Source organism: Hippocampus comes, unplaced genomic scaffold, assembly GCF_001891065.2.
Source record: "Hippocampus comes isolate QL1 unplaced genomic scaffold, H_comes_QL1_v1.1 scaffold481, whole genome shotgun sequence".
Classification (NCBI taxonomy): Eukaryota; Metazoa; Chordata; class Actinopteri; order Syngnathiformes; family Syngnathidae; genus Hippocampus; species Hippocampus comes.
In genome coordinates, this window is record NW_017806032.1 from 29,622 (window position 1) to 35,435 (window position 5,814).

The following is a 5,814-nucleotide window of genomic DNA, read 5'->3' on the forward strand; positions in this document are numbered from 1 at the left end:
CACTTGTGCCGTTAACATTTTTGTTAACGTCCAACCACAATCACAGCCTCAACAGGTCCTCAGCAGATTTGTCCGGGAAAAGCCAAGTCCTTTGCTTGACTTGCAGTAGAAAGTGATGCTCACGTTTGAAGGATACCGACAAGTACACAGATTTGCTTGACACAGAAGACAGGAACTCACTTCGATGTGATGAGGCCTCAGTGAGAATTGAACTCACAAACCTGGGTTTGCTAGACCAGTGCTCTAACCACTGAGCTATGAGGCCTTGTAGGTTTGCTAGCCATCAGCATTTTTGTTAACATGCTATCAAAATCAGAGCCTCAAACCAGTCTGGTCCTCAGCGGATTTGTCCTGGAAAAGCCAAGTCCATTGCATTCGAAAAATAAAGAGAAGTGATGTACTCCACATTTGAAGGACACTGACAAGTACACAGTCAAGAGGAACTCACTTAAATGTGGTAAGGCCTCAGTGAGAATTGAACTCATGACCCTTGGTTTACAAGACCAGTGCTCTTACCACTGAGCTATGACACCTTGTATGCGAGCTGGACATTACCATTTTTTTTAATGTGCTACCAAAATCAGAGCAAAACAGTCAGGTCTCCGCAGACTTTTCCAGGAAAAGCCAAGTCCGTTGCTTGACTTGCAATAGAAAGTGATGTTCACGTTTAAAGGATACTGACAAGTACACAGACAACATGAACTCACGGAGATGTGACGAGGCCTCAGTGAGAATTGAACTCACGGCGCCTGGTGTACTAAACCAGTGCGCTAACCACTGAGCTATGAGGCCTTGGATGCTAGGTGGCCGTTAGCATTTTTGTTAACGTGCCATCAAAATCAGAGCCTCTATCGGGTCCTCAGCGGGTTTGTCTGGAAAAAGCCAAGTCCATTGCAGTCGAACAATAAAGAAAAGTGATGTTCTCCACATTTGAAGGATACTGACAAGTACACAGACAACATGAACTCACGGAGATGTGACGAGGCCTCAGTGAGAATTGAACTCACAAACCTGGGTTTGCTAGACCAGTGCTCTAACCACTGAGCTATGAGGCCTTGTAGGTTTGCTAGCCATCAGCATTTTTGTTAACATGCTATCAAAATCAGAGCCTCAAACCAGTCTGGTCCTCAGCGGATTTGTCCTGGAAAAGCCAAGTCCATTGCATTCGAAAAATAAAGAGAAGTGATGTACTCCACATTTGAAGGACACTGACAAGTACACAGTCAAGAGGAACTCACTTAAATGTGGTAAGGCCTCAGTGAGAATTGAACTCACGACCCCTGGTTTACAAGACCAGTGCTCTTACCACTGAGCTATGAGGCCTTGCAGACACTTGTGCCGTTAACATTTTTGTTAACGTGCAACCACAATCACAGCCTCAACAGGTCCTCAGCAGATTTGTCCGGGAAAAGCCAAGTCCTTTGCTTGACTTGCAGTAGAAAGTGATGCTCACGTTTGAAGGATACCGACAAGTACACAGATTTGCTTGACACAGAAGACAGGAACTCACTTCGATGTGATGAGGCCTCAGTGAGAATTGAACTCACGACCACTGGTTTACTAGACCAGTGCTCGAACCACTGAGCTATGAGGCCTTGGACGCTCGCTCGACGTTACCATTTTTGTTAATGTGCTACCAAAATCAGAGCCTCAAAATAGTCGGGTCTCAGCAGATTTTTCTGGGAAAAGCCAAGTCCGTTGCTTGACTTGCAGAAGAAAAGAGAGTGACGTTCTCCACGCTTGAAGGATACTGACAAGTACACAGACTTGCTTGACACAGATGACAGAAACTCAGTTACATGTGATGAAGCCTCAGTGAGAACTGAACTCACATCCCCTGTTTTACAAGACCAGTGCTCTAATCACTGAGATATGAGGCCTGACAGGCTCATCGGCCGTTAGCATTTTTGTTCACGTGCTACCAAAATCACAGCCTCAATGGTACCAGGAGTGAATACCAAGTCGTGCAGCATTTTTTTTCAAGATGGAGACGCTAAGGCCACCAGAAAGACTCAAACTCGTCGATAATGTGGATGCTAACTGGCGGTCTTTTAAGCAGCAGTTCGAGCTATACCATAGCTGCTTTGGGATTGTAGGCAAGCTCCCACGCCAGGAAGATTGCGCTTCTACTCACTGTCGCTGGCCCTCAACCCACTGAAGTCTTCAACACTTTTGAATTTGATCAAGCTGACGACATCAAGGACTATACTAAAGTCATTGGAAAGTTTGATGCTCATTGCTCGCCGCAGAAGAACACCGTATATGAAAGGTACGTGTTTCGGTCACGTGTGCAGCAGCAGGAGGAAACTTTTGATAGCTTTATCACGGATTTGAAGCTGAAAGCCCAGTCATGTGAGTTTGGTGATCTTAAGGACTCAATGATTCGTGACCAAATCGTGTATGGTATATACGAGAAGAGGACGAGAGAAAGGCTACTTAGAGAGGCTAAGCTCACTTTGGAGGAGGCAGAAAGGATGTGTCATGCTACAGAGCTAGCTCAACACCACGCCAAGACCTTCGATGAGTCAAGTCCTCAAGATGGTGCCAAGATAGCAGTTGTCAAAAACAAAACTAAGAGAAATGTGAGGCAAGACAAAAGCTCAGAAAATACATTTTCATGCAAACGTTGTGGTTCTAAACATGAGCCCAGGCAGTGCCCTGCTTATGGCAAGAAGTGTGCAAAATGTAATGGAAAAAATCATTTTGCCAAGCAATGTCTATCAAAACCAAAATCTGAATCTGTGAGACGAGTTGAAGAAACTGATTTAGAGGAGACATTTTTTGTAGGCATGGTGCATCGTGACACGGACAATGTAGAAAATGACACATGCAAAGAAAATGAAGATGCATGGATAGTGTCCCTACCAATTAACGGAGCACAAGTGGCACTTAGGATTGACACCGGGGCTCAAGCAAATCTCATCAGCGTGGCGGAAATAGATGCCATGAAGGAAAAGCCCAAGATTATCAACAAGAAAGTGCTACTGAAAGACTACAATAGCCTCAGTGAGAACTGAACTCACATCCCCTGTTTTACAAGACCAGTGCTCTAATCACTGAGATATGAGGCCTGACAGGCTCATCGGCCGTTAGCATTTTTGTTCACGTGCTACCAAAATCACAGCCTCAAAACAGGTCCTCTGCAGATTTGTCCGGGAAAAGCCAAGTCCGTTGCTTGAAGAGGATGCGACACCAGTGATTCATGCACCTCGAAGAGTTCCGGCACCACTCCGAGAAAAGCTTAAAAAGGAGCTGGACAAGATGTGTCAACTTGAAGTCATCACTAAAGTAGAAGAGCCGACTGAGTGGGTCAACTCGATGGTTTGTGTGGACAAAGGGAATAAAAACAAAGATCTGAGAATATGCATGGACCCTGGTGACTTAAACCAAAACATCAAACGCGAGCATTACCAGATTCCGAAACGAGAGGAGATTGTGAGTGAAATGGGCGGAGCCATGTACTTCTCAAAGCTTGATGCAGCACAAGGGTTCTGGCAAATAAAGCTCGAAGAGAAAAGCTCAAAATACTGCACATTTAATACTCCGTTTGGCAGGTATAGGTTCTTGAGAATGCCATTTGGAATAATCTCAGCGTCAGAGATATTTCACAGAGCCATGGACAATATGCTAGAAGGACTTGAAGGGGTTCGCTGTTATGTGGATGATGTTGCCATATGGGGCACAACCTTACAGGAACACAATGAAAGACTGGCAAAAGTGCTACAAAGAGTACGTGAAGATGGATTGAAACTGAATCGTGCGAAATGTCAGTTTGGTGTCCAGGAGATAACGTTTCTGGGGGATAAGTTGTCCAACAGAGGTATTCAACCAGATGAAAAGAAGATAAAAGCCATCCTCAGCATGCCTCGCCCCACAGACAAAAAGGGTGTACTAAGAGTCATGGGAATGATTAACTTCATTGGAAAGTTTATTCCGAATCTGTCAGTGAAAACATCAGCCATGAGAGAGCTACTTCATGAGGCTACAGAGTTTAAATGGACGAGTCGACATGAGCAAGAGTGGAATGTTTTGAAAACTACGCTCACGACTGCGCCAGTTTTGGCGTACTATGACTCAACAAAAAGACTGAAAATCTCGACAGATGCGTCCAAAGACGGTCTTGGAGCTGTCTTACTACAAGCAGAAGGTGAAAATTGGAAACCTGTAGCCTATGCTTCTCGATCCATGACAAGAACTGAAACAAAATACGCACAAATTGAGAAAGAATGTTTGGGATTGGCTTATGGACTGGACATTTTCCATTGTTATGTGTATGGCCTTCCAACATTCACAGTTGAGACAGATCACCGCCCATTAATATCCATCATCAAGAAGAATTTAAGCAAGATGTCGCCAAGAATCCAGCGCCTCATCATGAAAATGCAGAGGTATGATTTTGAATTAATTTACACACCAGGCAAACATCTAGTGTTAGCAGATGCACTATCAAGAGCACCAGAGCTACACCGCACAAGCTCCACTGAAAGTGAGGTCGAGGCTCATGTAAACCTCATAGTGATGTCCCTGCCGGTCTCAGATTCAAAATCGAAACAAATAAGGGAGGAAACGACGAAAGACACAGAAATGCAGATGGTGATGACACATATGAGAGAAGGCTGGCCGAGAGGATCATTAACAAAGTATTACCACATCAGGTCAGAGCTCAGTGTTACAAATGGACTATTACTGAGAGACAAAAGGATTGTCATTCCGCACAGTATGAGAACAGACATACTGCAAAGGATACATGAAGGACATTTAGGAGTCGAGAAATGCAAGAGAAGGGCCAGGGAAGCCGTATACTGGCCAGGCATCAACAAGGAAATTGAAAATATGATTGCAAAATGTGAAACATGTCAAAAGTATCAGAGCAAGCAAGCAAGGGAACCTATGCTGATTCCAGATCTTCCCACCGCTCCCTGGAAGAAAGTTGGAACAGACTTGTTTCATTACAATGGAAAAGATTATTTGCTGGTAATTGACTATTATTCCAACTATCCAGAAATCGCCTTGCTCACAAGCACAACTGCAACCAATGTCATAACACATGTAAAATCCTTCTTCGCAAGACATGGGATACCAGACATTGTGGTTAGTGACAATGGACCCTGTTATAACTGCAGAGAATGGCAACAGTTCGCAATGCAGTATGGCTTTAGTCATATAACATCTAGTCCCCTGCATGCACAAGCCAATGGTAAAGCAGAAAAAGGTGTGCATATTGTCAAGCAACTTCTTAAAAAGGCAACAGACAGCAGATCGGATCCGTATCTAGCTCTTCTGAGTTACAGGACCGCACCTCTTGAATGTGGCCAATCACCTGCTGAGTTGTTAATGAATCGCAAGCTTCGCACAACTTTGCCCTGCAATTCGGAAACGAGACAGAACAAAGACATTCAAAGTAAGATGGACTATCTAAAAAGCAAACAAAAGCAACGTTATGACAAAGCGACCAAAACACTTCCACCACTGGTCAAAGATGATGTTGTTCGAATCCAGGATCAAAAGATGTGGAACAAGAAAGCTACAGTACTCAAGGAAGTTGGACCAAGGTCATACGAAGTGAGAACCAAGGACGGAAACGTGTTTCGGAGAAATCGTCGAGACCTTCGCAAGACCAAAGAACATTTCCAAGAGACAAATGATGAAACGCTAAGTGAGGATGTTGTGTCTACTCCGACTGAATCCAACATGACTGAACTGAACAAGAATGGTCATGAACCATCGTCAGAGAATGATACCTCAACATCACCTGTTCTACGGAGGTCCAAGCGTAACATTAAGAAACCTGTCAGACTTGATTTGTAAAAAATG

The 5,814-nt window shown here is 44.2% G+C and overlaps 4 non-coding genes across 4 annotated transcripts; all 4 read right to left on the reverse strand.

Annotated features, from left to right (window-relative positions):
• Positions 1 to 192: 192 nt before the first annotated feature.
• On the reverse strand, positions 193 to 265 carry trnaa-agc (transfer RNA alanine (anticodon AGC)). The gene has a single exon. It is a non-coding gene; the product is annotated as a tRNA-Ala (tRNA).
• Positions 266 to 982: 717 nt separating this feature from the next.
• Positions 983 to 1,055, reverse strand: trnaa-agc (transfer RNA alanine (anticodon AGC)). Its single transcript has one exon. It is a non-coding gene; the product is annotated as a tRNA-Ala (tRNA).
• A 195-nt stretch (positions 1,056 to 1,250) lies between these two features.
• Positions 1,251 to 1,323, reverse strand: trnat-ugu (transfer RNA threonine (anticodon UGU)). The gene has a single exon. It is a non-coding gene; the product is annotated as a tRNA-Thr (tRNA).
• Positions 1,324 to 1,522: 199 nt separating this feature from the next.
• Positions 1,523 to 1,595, reverse strand: trnat-agu (transfer RNA threonine (anticodon AGU)). The gene has a single exon. It is a non-coding gene; the product is annotated as a tRNA-Thr (tRNA).
• Between the last annotated feature and the right edge of the window lie 4,219 nt (positions 1,596 to 5,814).